We start from the raw sequence: 13,410 nt of genomic DNA, 5'->3' as shown, positions 1-13,410 counted from the left end.
AAGGTTAATTTATTCATGCAATTAAAGTGTTTATCATTATCAATTGCTATTTTCTCATTGTCTTATAAATAAGGTTATTGTGATAAACAAGTTATCGGTCAGAATTAATTGTTGTCTACAGCTTGGCTCTTTTGGATAACTTTAGGTAATTGTGTAGGCAAGACAAGTTTATTTTTGAACGCTGCTTCTTAACTTTTAGTTGGGACTCTGGGGACATATACAGCTGACAATCTGAGAAGTCTAGATGATTCATGATGTGGCAAAGATCAGAAATGTATTTTGGCCCTGAACCCCCCAATAGTAGTATTTTTAAATCAATTCTTTGACCGACAGGGAGCCAGTGTAAATATTTGAAATGACTCACTTTCTTGGTATTAGGAACAGTAACAATGTGAATCAACAGCAGCTGTCTGATCGATTTTCTTAAGGGACTTGTCAAGACACCATTAAAGCAGTCGACTATACTGAATATGAATGCATAGACGTTTTGATTGGCCAATTATTACTACTAGAAGCTCGGGCAGCCCAGCGTCTAGTCGGCGACCTGGCCAACTCGGAACAATGTAAATAGGGAATGAATGCCCCGCCCTTTAATGCAAACCCCATTATACCTGTTTTCATAGGACCCGTTTTGACCATTTGTCTGCCTGTGTCAATTTTTGCCCATATATGGAGATATCTGTATCTGTCTGTCGGTGTCCATTTTATGTCCATATATGGAGATCACTGCAGTTATAGTTCTGGGTCCATTTTATGCCCATATATGCCCATATATGGAGATATCTGTCTATCTGCATCCATTTTATGCCCATATATGGAGATCTCTGTATCTGTCTGTCTGTGTCCCTTTTATGCCCGTATATGGAGATCTTTGTGATTCTGCATCCATTGTATGCCCATATATGCCATATATGGAGATATCTGTTTATCTGCGTCCATTTTATGCCCATATATGAGATTTCTGTCGCTTTTTCAAACAATCGTGGGTCGGGTCGGGTTGAGGCCGAGCACTGCACTACCTGCTGCGGTGGGGAACGCACGTGCCGAATTTGAAATAGGGAATGAATGCCCCACCCTTTAATGCAAACCCCATGAATGCCCCACCCTTTAATGCAAACCCCAATATACCTGTTGTCATAGGACCCGTTTTGACCATCTGTTTGTCTTTGTCCACTTATGCCCATATATGAAGATCTCTGCACACACAGTACCGGTTGCGTTTTCATAGGACCCGTTTTGACCATTTGTCTGCCTGTGTCCATTTTTGCCCATATATGGAGATATCTGTATCTGTCTGTCGGTGTCCATTTTATGTCCATATATGGAGATCACTGCAGTTATAGTTCTGGGTCCATTTTATGCCCATATATGCCCATATATGGAGATATCTATCTGCATCCATTTTATGCCCATATATGGAGATCTCTGTATCTGTCTGTCTGTGTCCCTTTTATGCCCGTATATGGAGATCTTTGTGATTCTGCATCCATTGTATGCCCATATATGCCATATATGGAGATATCTGTTTATCTGCGTCCATTTTATGCCCATATATGAGATTTCTGTCGCTTTTTCAAACAATCGTGGGTCGGGTCGGGTTGAGGCCGAGCACTGCACTACCTGCTGCGGTGGGGAACGCACGTGCCGAATTTGAAATAGGGAATGAATGCCCCACCCTTTAATGCAAACCCCATGAATGCCCCACCCTTTAATGCAAACCCCAATATACCTGTTGTCATAGGACCCGTTTTGACCATCTGTTTGTCTTTGTCCACTTATGCCCATATATGAAGATCTCTGCACACACAGTACCGGTTGCGGAAAACTCTGATGTCAGACTTTATGCCCATATCTGGAGAACGCGCGTGCCGGTGGGAAGAAGGGTTCTCGAGATACGCGGATTACATACATACATACACATTCACAGAGATTTTGTGTTGACTCATGTGGCGTACGTGATGTCAGAGCCTTTTATGAAGTGATGTCACAATGACTCAGCGCTTGCGCCGATTTCCTCCGGAACAGCCTGATGTCAACAATCAGCTCCGCATAAGGAGATTCCGAACGTTTCGCGCGGGTTTCGGAAAACCGTGAGTCGGGTCGGGTCGAGGCCTGGCACTGCACTCCGCGCGGCGGCGGGGAACGCGCGTGCCGAATCTGAAGCCGGTGGGACGAACGGTTCTCGAGATACGCGGATTACAAACAAACAAACAAACAAACAAACAGACAGAGATTTGTCGCATTTATAGATAGATAGTCATTTATTATGGTATTTAATCCTCCCCACATATCTTTGTACTGCCGTCCTCCGTCCTACTCCTCCCTCTAAACCCAGCCGATATCCGCGTTGTATCAGGTGCTAAACCAGTGGTTCCCAAACATTTTAGCCCGTGAGCCAAAAGAGACATTAGACGTTTGCCCGGAACCCAAACTAGTGAAAACAGACGATCTACAAGCTCATAACGCATCGCTTACTCGCTTCGCACCGCGTTGTGAGCTTGTAGATCGGCTACTTCACAACTTCTTAAACATTTGTGGTCTAATTTATTGAATTTCTTTAATTGAAGAAATATTTAGCTTTTATTTAGCTTTTTTTGTTTTTTTGAAAATGTTTTGAAAGAATAATAGTTAAGTGTAGGAAACAAAAAAATTAAGGGACCCATAAAAATGTGTCCGCGACCCACGCATGGGTACCGAGCCCCCCCCCCCCCCCCCCCCCACACACACACACAGTGCCAAAGATCACTCGTCTGCTCCGGCTTCGCTCCCCTGCACACGGCCAGTTGTGCTGGCATAGATGCTCGGCCAAGCCGGATGCACTGTTGTGGATTCAAAGAAAGCCCTAGACGCCGCAGTGCTTGGACATGTACTTCACCGATATAATCCTTGAGATATTCTTTGTACAGACAACCGTCTGATGAGTGTATTTGTCAACGGATGGAAAAAAAGGCCTGGCTAACAATATGCTTGCTTGTCTCTGCTTGTGCGTCTGTGCGTGCATACAGTATTTCGTCACTGTCGGGCAGAAACCTCGTATCTCCAAGTTTCAAATTTGTACTTCTTTTCACCAAGTAAAGCCCTGCTTCATCATACAAGGCTGTCGCACAAAAGTAGTGAAAACAGCCGATCTACAAGCACACAGCATACAAGTGTGCTTGTAGATGTGCTATTTTCACAAGTTTAGTTCATTTTTAAAATGATAAATACAAAACGAACGGTCTTGGACATACAAGGTTTCCACCCGACAACGACGATTTATTTATGCACATGCTTTGCGTGTCTTTATGCGTGCATACAGTCTTCTCCTGCTATTTCTCTTTACTTTATAGTGCCAGACATCCTCTACTCTCCCTGGTACCTGCAGCAGTAAAGGGGCTATTAGACACTCGCTGAGCGATGAGACCAAACAGCTTTCATTAAAAAGACATTTGGTGAGGACTGGAGGCCTTGAGTCGACGGGAATTGAGAGACAAAGGCTTGTTTGTCTTTGGGGGAGCTGAGTGACTCAGACGCCGAAGTTTCACACTGCAGAAATCGAAAAAATTCCACGCCGCTCCGACGAGCAGCGGCTGAAAAGAAGCCAAGGTTTGATGGAAATGAGAAAGCATCCAGGCAGGTGTATTATGTGTGTCTGTGGCAGGGGGAGTAAGCAAGGTGGGTGGGCAGCAGCGCGAAGTCATTTTGGCAAATGTGTAAAACACGGTAGACTGGGACCGAGGCGCTGCTGCTGTTAACACCTGTGGGTGAAACGGCGGATTAACGACGACTAGCAGAGCTTAAGCACTCCCTGCTTTCCCCCGCAGTGTCCCCCCTCACTGCCTGTGACACGCACGCACGCACGCACGCACGCACACACACACACACACACACACACACACACACACACACACACACACAATTATGTTGGTGTTACTTTACTTCTGAGGACATCAACATTTTAGGTAGACAATTTTATGAATGCCATTTTTTGCCTTTTGGGGCCATTTTAAATCCTAACCCTGAAGCCGGAGTTACTTTTGAATATTGCAGAAATATAAACTCACAACCCCTAAACCAGACCTCTATAAATGTCAAAACCTAACCCTAAACCCCAACCTGAATCTTTGGTAATAATTGGTGTAAATGGTGTAACTAAAATGTAACCATAAATTTCTCTTTACCGGGACACCATTCCTAACATTGTCTATTTCTTACTGTAATTGTGGGGACATTTCGCCCTCAAGTATTGTAACACAGACACGCACGCACACATGCACACGCGCAAATCAATACACATCCCCAGGCTAGGTTTCAAATTTGGAAAGCCTCCGCAACCGGGAATACACGTGCCTGGTTACTGCATGGATAGGAAGGCTTTACATGCTGGAGTATCTGGGGGGGGGGGGGGGGTGAGATGTTTGTGAATTGGACTGTTCCGAAAAGTACTGGAAGCAACGATCACAGGGAAAAGGGCGTCTATACACTGAAGCAATTTCATGAAATGATTTGCTACATACCCACAGAGACACGAGGACCAACAGAGACGCACTGCTGCTGACACACACACACACACACACACACACACACACACACACACACACACACACACACACACACACACACACACACACACACACACACACAAATGCACGCACACATGCACAGCTAGATAGTATATAACACACACATGCACATATGGAGCTCTCACTGAGCCGGAGAGATGCCCCAGAGAGGGAAGGGTAGTCAGTCATGAAATTACTAAACAAATAGAGGGTTATGGGCTCTCCAGCAGAAATAGTTGGTTTTCGAGCCCTGAAGATACACTGTATGTGTACATTTGTAGATTGCAATGATGGTCTTTGCGGTGATAATGGCGTGTTGTAATGACGATGGTAATAGGATGATGTTCACGTGGGACATGTGTGATTGAGTACATGGAGCTTAGTCGATGGTTATCGTAAATAAGAATCATGTCGACCTTTTTCATTTCAAGGACCCCCAGTTTGATATACAATTGGCCACGGACCCCTTGATACACAATGATTTGTATCTACAGTACACTGTAAAATCCTCATGTTAATTAAACTCTGAGTGTGTACAAGTAGAACCAAATGGACCTGTGAGTGTCCATTTGGTTCCACTTCTACACTACCAGAGTTGCAGACCCATAAGGGTCCATTTGGACTCCTGGTGGTAGAACCAGTGTTATAACTGAAGACATCGATCTAGCTGATGATGATGATGTGACACCTCCAGCATAAAGCCTCTCCAATCTATTCAAACGCATCTCCTCCCTCCCATCTTTCCACCTTCACGCATCTCCTGTAAGCTTCCTATATCGTTCCCAACACTGGACAAATCTGTGCAGTTTTACTCTGGCAGTGTAGAAATGGACCTACGTCTGTTCATCTCCAACTAATTCCCCCCTCACTCGGAGCAGCGAACAGCTCCTGGACCCTACCACAGCTAATCCCTTCTGCGGGCCTGGGAGAAGAGAACATAGGGGGGAGTGGTGGGTGGTGAGTTTTACTTTGACTTAAGTAGGCATGTGGACCCTGAGCCTCTGGACTTTCCGACTGGAATCTAATGTGGTGGCTGGCCCCTGCTGAGAGGTGGTCTTTGATTTGGAGTGTGACACAGCACCTCAATCTCGGCCTCCCTCCGTTCTAGCAAGAAAGGTGTTAAGATGTAGCATAAAGTGTTAAGACGTAGGTGATTGTTCATATTATATATATATTTATTTTTCTGGGAAGAGAAATATTAATATTTCACAGGGAGAGGGACGAGAGAGAGAGAGGGAGAGAGAGAGAGGGAGAGAGAGAGACCGACCTGCAGGCACTTCAGGGAAGCAATTATTTTATGAAACACGCTCATTTCTGGCAAAAGCACATCACGATTGATGAGATGACAGACATCCTTTTATTTGCAATGGTCGATATAACGTAGCTCCTGTAGCGAGTTTAGTGCCCATATGATCTGGGGGAGAGACAGAGGGAGAGGGAGTGCTTTTTCTTGCACACTCAAGGGAGGAGAAAGGCTAAGCGGGTTGATGGGGTACAGAGGGTAATTGAGCGTATGGTCTCTGAAAACCCTGTGGAGGGAGGAGAGAGCAGAGTGAGGGAAACAAAAATAAAGAGTCTTGTCGCCTTAGCCTCTCTCAGGTGAGCTTGGAGAGGATGGGCAGGGCAGGGCCGCGCCACGTGTTAAAGCATGTGTGCGCTCTCCTGTGTTTGTGTGCGTCCGTGTGCCTTCCTCAAGCTTACGCTGCCGACTGTGCCTCACACAAGAGCAAGAGAAGGGCTTTTATTTTCATTACCGGTGTGGAAACATAATCGTTGAAACCTATGCTCTTCAACAAAGGAGAGAAAAATAAATAAAATAACAAGTGTGTTCCCCCACATTAACCACAAGACGCTCCTCTCCTGAATTCAACAGCGTATATTTCACATCACGCCTCAGATCTATTTCTCCTTGTAGGATCCATTGGGCATGCAGTCAATACATCATCCATCATTGACTTTGATCTTAAGAGGCTCTGCATGCCGAAGCTTTCTATTCTCCTCTGCCAGCAATGCAACCTTCTAGCGGAGGATGAATGTTAACAGAAAAGGGTGGAAAAAAATACAAATGAATTATTGAGTGATGCAGGAAAAACGAGAGCTTTATGTGCTGCTTGAGTGCCCGTTTAACCCAAAGTAATTATTTGGCTTCCACTTCTAATGGAGGCGAGAGCATGCCGAATAAATCACAGCTCAATCGTGAGATACTTTGAAATTTGAGGATCGACGGACATATTGCAGCAGGTTCAATCAACGAGGGAATTATGAGCTTATGCTTAAGGTACGATAGAAACTAAGATAAACAATCAATAAACAATTGTCATTTAATTAAGACTTGCCCTAAAACAAATTGATTATACTGTATTTTTTAATATATATATAAACATAATGATCAATGGTACAGTTTTACTTTTTTCCCAATGTTTGTTTGTGTTGATTTTATTGGAAGCATTCATTGGAAACAACATTGGCTATCAACAACATTTAGTTCGACACATGAACATCAATCCTTCTATCGTCCTTTTAATCAGTCTGAAACTTTAAAACATGAACAGCATGGAGGAATATTTGATAACTACTGATTAATTTTTTATTTCACAACCTAAAAAGTAAATTAAAACGATTTAGTTGTAAATACATCTTGTTATGAAATCTGTCTATATGGGCTATTCCCTCTCTCTGAACCACTTAATCTGTGTATGGTGAAAGATCCTCGGGTCGCCCAGTCTGCGTGTCAAAGGTCACTGAGCAATGCATTTAACCCCTAAGAGACAGCAAGACAGACCAGATGAAACAAGAAGAGAGAAAGAAAGACAGAGAAAGACAGAAGAGTTAAAGACGGTGAGAGAGACAGCAGGGGCGGGATCCCCGACCCCGCCGACCAGCCGGCGGCCGGAGGATCTCGCTGTCAGCGTCACAAAAATTGCCAAGGATTACCAACGCTTTTAAACCTTGGAAAAAACGAAGAATCCATAACAGTCCCGCCCACTGACAATAGAACACCCCTACAAGGGAGTTGGCTCTATCACCCGTGATGTTGTCATCAGAAATGGGATGTCTCCTCTTCTCTATTTCCTCAATGGGAGGGACTAACATACAAGTAAGGATAGGAAATAGGATTTTATTTAAGGACTTGAGACGCAGCTCTAATGTCTGAATGTAGCTCTCAGTCCCTCAACTGGTACTTACCAACAACTATCTGCAGGTGCTGTAACAAATCACCTTGGAAGGTCTTTGTGAATGTACACACACACACACACACACACACACACACACACACACACACACACACACACAGTTTGCGCTTGCCCAGATTTCTCCCCCGAAATAGTTTTATTCATGCTAGGGGTCATAGGCGATTTTAAGGAGTGTCCTAGGGTGCACGTGCACCCCCTGGCCGCCAGGCGGCCATTTTGATTTTTTATTTTTTTTGTAATGTAACTTTATTTTATAATTATTAAATAAAACAGTGATCGTGATTTGTAAAATGTGCGCAAAAAGAGAGGTGGAGGGGCAAGTATTTCAGCTTGCTTGCTTGCAATGTAAGACCTATCAGCTTGCTTGGCGACGGCGCTGTTGGCAGACTTGGCAGGCACTGTGGGTGGGCTGTGAGATTGACACCTGTGCTGGCCGGCTGTGTGACTCTCTGATATGATGACCCACAATTCCGTGATTTCCTTATCTGTTTCCGCCCGCCTAAAACAATATGGATACAGCAGCAGAGCAGCAATAATGGCGAAACGAACTATAAATACAAAGACAATTGACCAATTCTTTATAAAAAAGAGCAAACCCAGTGCCACAACCGATAATTCATCATCAGGAAATGTGAACACGGGTTCACTCGACACTGACAGTAATGCTAATGAACGTGAACCAGAGGAGGTGGACGGAGCTTGCAGCAGCAGTGATCCAGCCACCGACATCACTGTGGAAGGCTCGCCGTTGCCGGAGACCGAGGCCCCGGTTCCTCCACAGCAAGCAAGCCCCACTCCAGACTCAACTGTTGTTACCCCAGGCCCAGACCCAGAGGAGCCAAATGAAGCCAACTTTGTTCATGAAAGAGACCCTTGCCATGGCCCGGATAAAGCCAAGCAGTTTTTGGCTTTGGGTCCATATCAGCCAGAAGATGTAGAATGTCCATTAAAGGCCGCTGGCGAAAAACAACGCAAATTCAGAAAGGAGTGGTTTAAAGATTTTGCCTGGCTGGAGTATAGCGTGCGCCATGACCGGGCGTTCTGCTTTCCATGTCGGGCCTTTGGTTCTGAGAACGCCGAGCAAGCTTTCAGGAGGACCGGTACATAAAGACACATCTCTGTTTACACAATGCTGTTGTACTCCCTCCAAGTGCATAGTCTATTATGTTATGAGCGCAGTTTCTCTACTTTGAGACAACTAAAAACGTATTTACGGACAACCATGACTGATAAAAGAGTGTCAGATATAGGCATTTTACAGATTGAGAAAATACACGAAATTAAAGTGCAGAAAATAATTGAAAGGTTTGCAAGTGCCAAAACCCGGAGGCTGCAGTTCATTGTGTAATAAGGATGTGTCTACTATTTGTTTTTGTGAAATGCTTATTTGACACTGTAAATGACTGCTTGATTGCTTGATGAATGATGATTAACTTGATGTTTGGCTTTATATGTCCTGGCTGTGCTGCCTCTGCAAAATAAGTAAATAAATCCTATAGATAGACATATGGTGTCTAGAAAAAGAAGCACCTGTTTTACACTTTTTTTTGTTTATATTGTGTTACATTTGGGTACAAAATTAACTGCAGAAATCCGCTAAAACAACATTACAAAACCGCTAATATCCGCAATTTTTTTCGCGTGCGCGCTTCGCTGCGCGCGCGTGCATGAGGTAATAGAGGTCGTGCACCCCCTGCTGGAAGAGGCTAGAATCGCCTATGCTAGGGGTCATGAAAGAGGATCATCTTGAAGGGACAGACACTGAAGGGTTTTAAAAGTTTTGCAAGTCTTGTACTTTTGACAGAATTTACCAAAGCAAACTTTGTGTACTACTCTGCAATCTCTCTCTCTCTCTGATGTGTGTACACTACTTAAGTGCATAGTGCATTTTCTAAAATAAATGTGGCTGCTGATAGTAAAAAAATCAAACCCGTGTGGAGCTGTGTGTGTGTGTGTGTGTGTGTGTGTGTGTGTGTGTGTGTGTGTGTGTGTGTGTGTGTGTGTGTGTGTGTGTGTGTGTGTGTGTGTGTGTGTGTGTGTGTGTGTGTGTGTGTGTGTGTGTGTGTGTGTGTGTGTGTGTGTGTAGATCATGTGTACCGATTTTTGTGACATTTGAAGAAAATATGTAGGAAAAGGAGCAAAAAGTGTGTTTTGGAGAAAATTCAAGATGGCGGAAAATCTATCCTGGCGCAAATGCGTGGCCTATATGGGGAGATGCGTCTTGACCCAAGGAATCCAGGGAAAAAAGAATTTTAATTTTCCGATCTACGGTTCAAGAGTTACGGGGCAAAACGTAAAGTGGGCCGTTATAGCGCCATGAGGCCGAGTGATGTAATTATTTTTCGATTCATTCTTAAAATCATTATGAATCTCCTCTCCGAGGTTTGAAACTGTAGCTCCTATGGTTTACGAGAGAAAAATACTTGAAAGTGATTTCTTGCATTGTCCCATTATAAGTCAATGGGGACAATTAAGCGTCGTTTTTTGCCGATTACGTCGGCATGGTAAGGCGGATCGGAACGAAAGGTAATAGAACACCATTCCCGGCCGAGCCGCACATTTTGATGTATATATTGCGCGAGTGGCGTAAATGGTGCGGCACTAGTTACGCGCCGAAGTCAGGCTACATACACACACACAGACCCACACACAGACCCACACAGCCACGTATAGGGAGCTGCACACAGCTCCAAAAAAAAAAGGGTGACAGGATGAGAGATTGTTGTGTCTGGGGTTGAATTGCCAATCCACAGCATGAAAAATACCGCATTTAACATAATGCATTATTTTTAGCTAAAGAATGCATTTTTTCGACCACCAAAATATGGATGTTCTTTGCTTTAGTATTATAGGTTGAAATGTCTCTATTTGTTCTATAATATTCCTGTGGATATTCTTTCCTATTTTTTTCCTTTACAGAGCTGCACATTTTACAACAAAGAAATCGAGTTAGTAGTTTATACAGTATGTACATATATATTGTGCGCAGGGGCGGCTGGTATGAATGGGCTAGTGGGGCTTAGCCCTCCCTACTTTATGGAGGAAAAAATATAAATTATTAATAATAATTTATATTTTTTATTCTTATTTTATTTTATTTTTTAATATTTTGTATTTAAAACATTTTAATAATAATGTTTTAGAAGAGATCATTTTATATGCTGGTGGAACCTAAAGCAGCAACAGCATCAAAAAGTTACAAGAAAACCACCAAATATGTCCAAATGGGCTGAATTCTTATAGCCCTAGCCAGCTTCCATTGACTATATTGAGTGAGTGATTGACAGCTTACATGGCACACCTTCATGGCATGCTTCATATTCTTACCATTGTGGGGCTGATTTCTGTCAGCCCAAAGAACACGCCCAGGCCTGTGACATCACTGTGTGATTATCATTGAGCTGGGTGATTGACAGCTGGCATGACACGCCTGCTTCATTTAGTCACCATTTGGGCTAATTTCATTCAGCCCTTAGGACATGCCCGCTGCAGTTCCACCATGTGACTGGCTTTTGACCAATGACAAGTTTACTAGCTTGTCTGTGTTTTTTGGCTTGGCAGCCATGTTTGTTTACATTTGAAGAAAACACTATAGCCTTTATCTTTTGAATGCCTGAACGGTTTTCCAAGCGGATTTTTTTGTTTGAAAGCTGTGAATTTTATGCACACATGTGGTGCATCATCCGTGCATTATCCGTGCATGATCCGTGCACATTAAAAGGTAAGATTTTAATGATTCTGGCAATAGAGGACATTGAAGATTTTATCATTCTGCAATGCTTTGGCAAGAATGCTTGTGCTTGAACTGAAATTGAAACAGACAGACAGACAGACAGACAGACAGACAGACAGACAGACAGACAGACAGACAGACAGACAGACAGACAGACAGACAGAGAGTGTATTTACCACTGGCTGCTATATAAGCTGCCTGCATTACACAAGCTATAATAATCAAGCCTTTTCAATAGTTGTCTGGTTATGGTCTTATATTTTGTTTAAAAAGTACATGCTATTCTTGTGTGACACTTAATTTAGGATTGTATTAATCCTAGGCTTAATATTGTCAACACCACCAATAATGATGATAGTTATCTGCAAATACAAACATAATGAGCACTGGAGCAGTGGAACCCCTGTTTGTTGTGGGCACTTATGTTCTTGAGGAGCTCTTTCTGAAGTTTAGATACAGTAGTGTCATTGCTGTAACTTGGTATCTGGAATGTGATGTTGCTGCAGGGTTAACTTTGGCTAGCATATTAGTACCAGTAAGACTCCCTAATCTGATGCTGTTGCTGCAGGGTGAACTATGGGTAGCCTAATAGTATGATGGATTTCTTGGTGTAGCAGAGTGGCTCACTGCCTCAGCCTGATGGCCTCAAAAGTCTAGTATTTCCCTCAGTCCATAGGGATATCCCTTTGGATCAATGGTTAAGATATTGGACTTCCACACAGGATACCCGAGTTCGAATCCCGGGCGTTACATTAGCCCTACCACCCAAAATCACCAAGAGCCGCCACTGATTGTGCGCAAATAGTGATGGCCTGCCAGAGAGTGTTTGTGGACTGCAGGATCATGCACAGGCTGTTGAAAGCAATGTTGTGGAGCTACTTTTATCTTTGTCAAACTATCGGTTATGATAATTAACGTGATCATAGGCAATTACTACATTGTTGTTGTCGGGCAGTCGAAACGGAGTACCGGAATTAAGGTCATCCTCAGATGGGCAGTATTTGAAATACCTTTTCTGTATTTTGTCATTTGGCTGTATTTTGTATTTGGCTGGGATGGAAACAATTGGATGTACTTTGTATCAAAACACTTTCAGGTCTAGTATTTTCTGTATTTGAAATACGAAATACTTTTTTTGTGAAATTGTATTCTCAAAGGGACACATTTTAAACATTCACAAAGGTTTAAACTGGAGGGGAGAAACACACACATACACACGCACGCACGCACGCACGCACGCACGCACGCACGCACGCACGCACGCACGCACGCACGCACGCACGCGCGCGCATACAATGTGTGATACTTCTACTCCGCCTCTGATTGGCTTACCCTCAAATTGAACCACAACGATATTTCCACATGTATTTTTCAATCTAATTTGTGTGTGTGTGTGTGTGTGTGTGTGTGTGTGTGTGTGTGTGTGTGTGTGTGTGTGTGTGTGTGTGTGTGTGTGTGTGTGTGTGTGTGTGTGTGTGTGTGTGTGTGTGTGTGTGTGTGTGTGTGTGTGTGTGTGTGTGTGTGTGTGAGAGAGAGATACAGCCATAGCACATGACTTTTATTTGCTTCAAATGTAAAGTGCATTATGTTTACAATTTCTAACTAGAAATACTGTTCCTACGAAACGGTGTGGGCTCCCATGAAACACCATGTATGGGCACAAAGATCTACCCTTTGGCTGCTCCTCATTGGCTAATGTAATGTCGGTCATTCTTTTGAGGAGAATAACCTTGGTCTATACAGTTTTGTTATAACATACTGATATAACATAGTCTCGAGCCCACATGTGTTGTTGTTATTTATATTAGGTTGTTGGTAGTGATGTCACCAAGAACGCTCCTCATTGGCTAAGGGCCCTGCCTTTGTACTGTCGGTCATTGTTTTGAGGAGAATAAACTTGACCTATAAACTGTCGACTAAAACTATGGACGGAAAATGTTCG

This window comes from Nannobrachium achirus (assembly GCF_963921795.1).
Source record: "Nannobrachium achirus genome assembly, chromosome: 10".
Taxonomy (NCBI): Eukaryota; Metazoa; Chordata; class Actinopteri; order Myctophiformes; family Myctophidae; genus Nannobrachium; species Nannobrachium achirus.
This window is presented reverse-complemented; position numbering follows the sequence as displayed.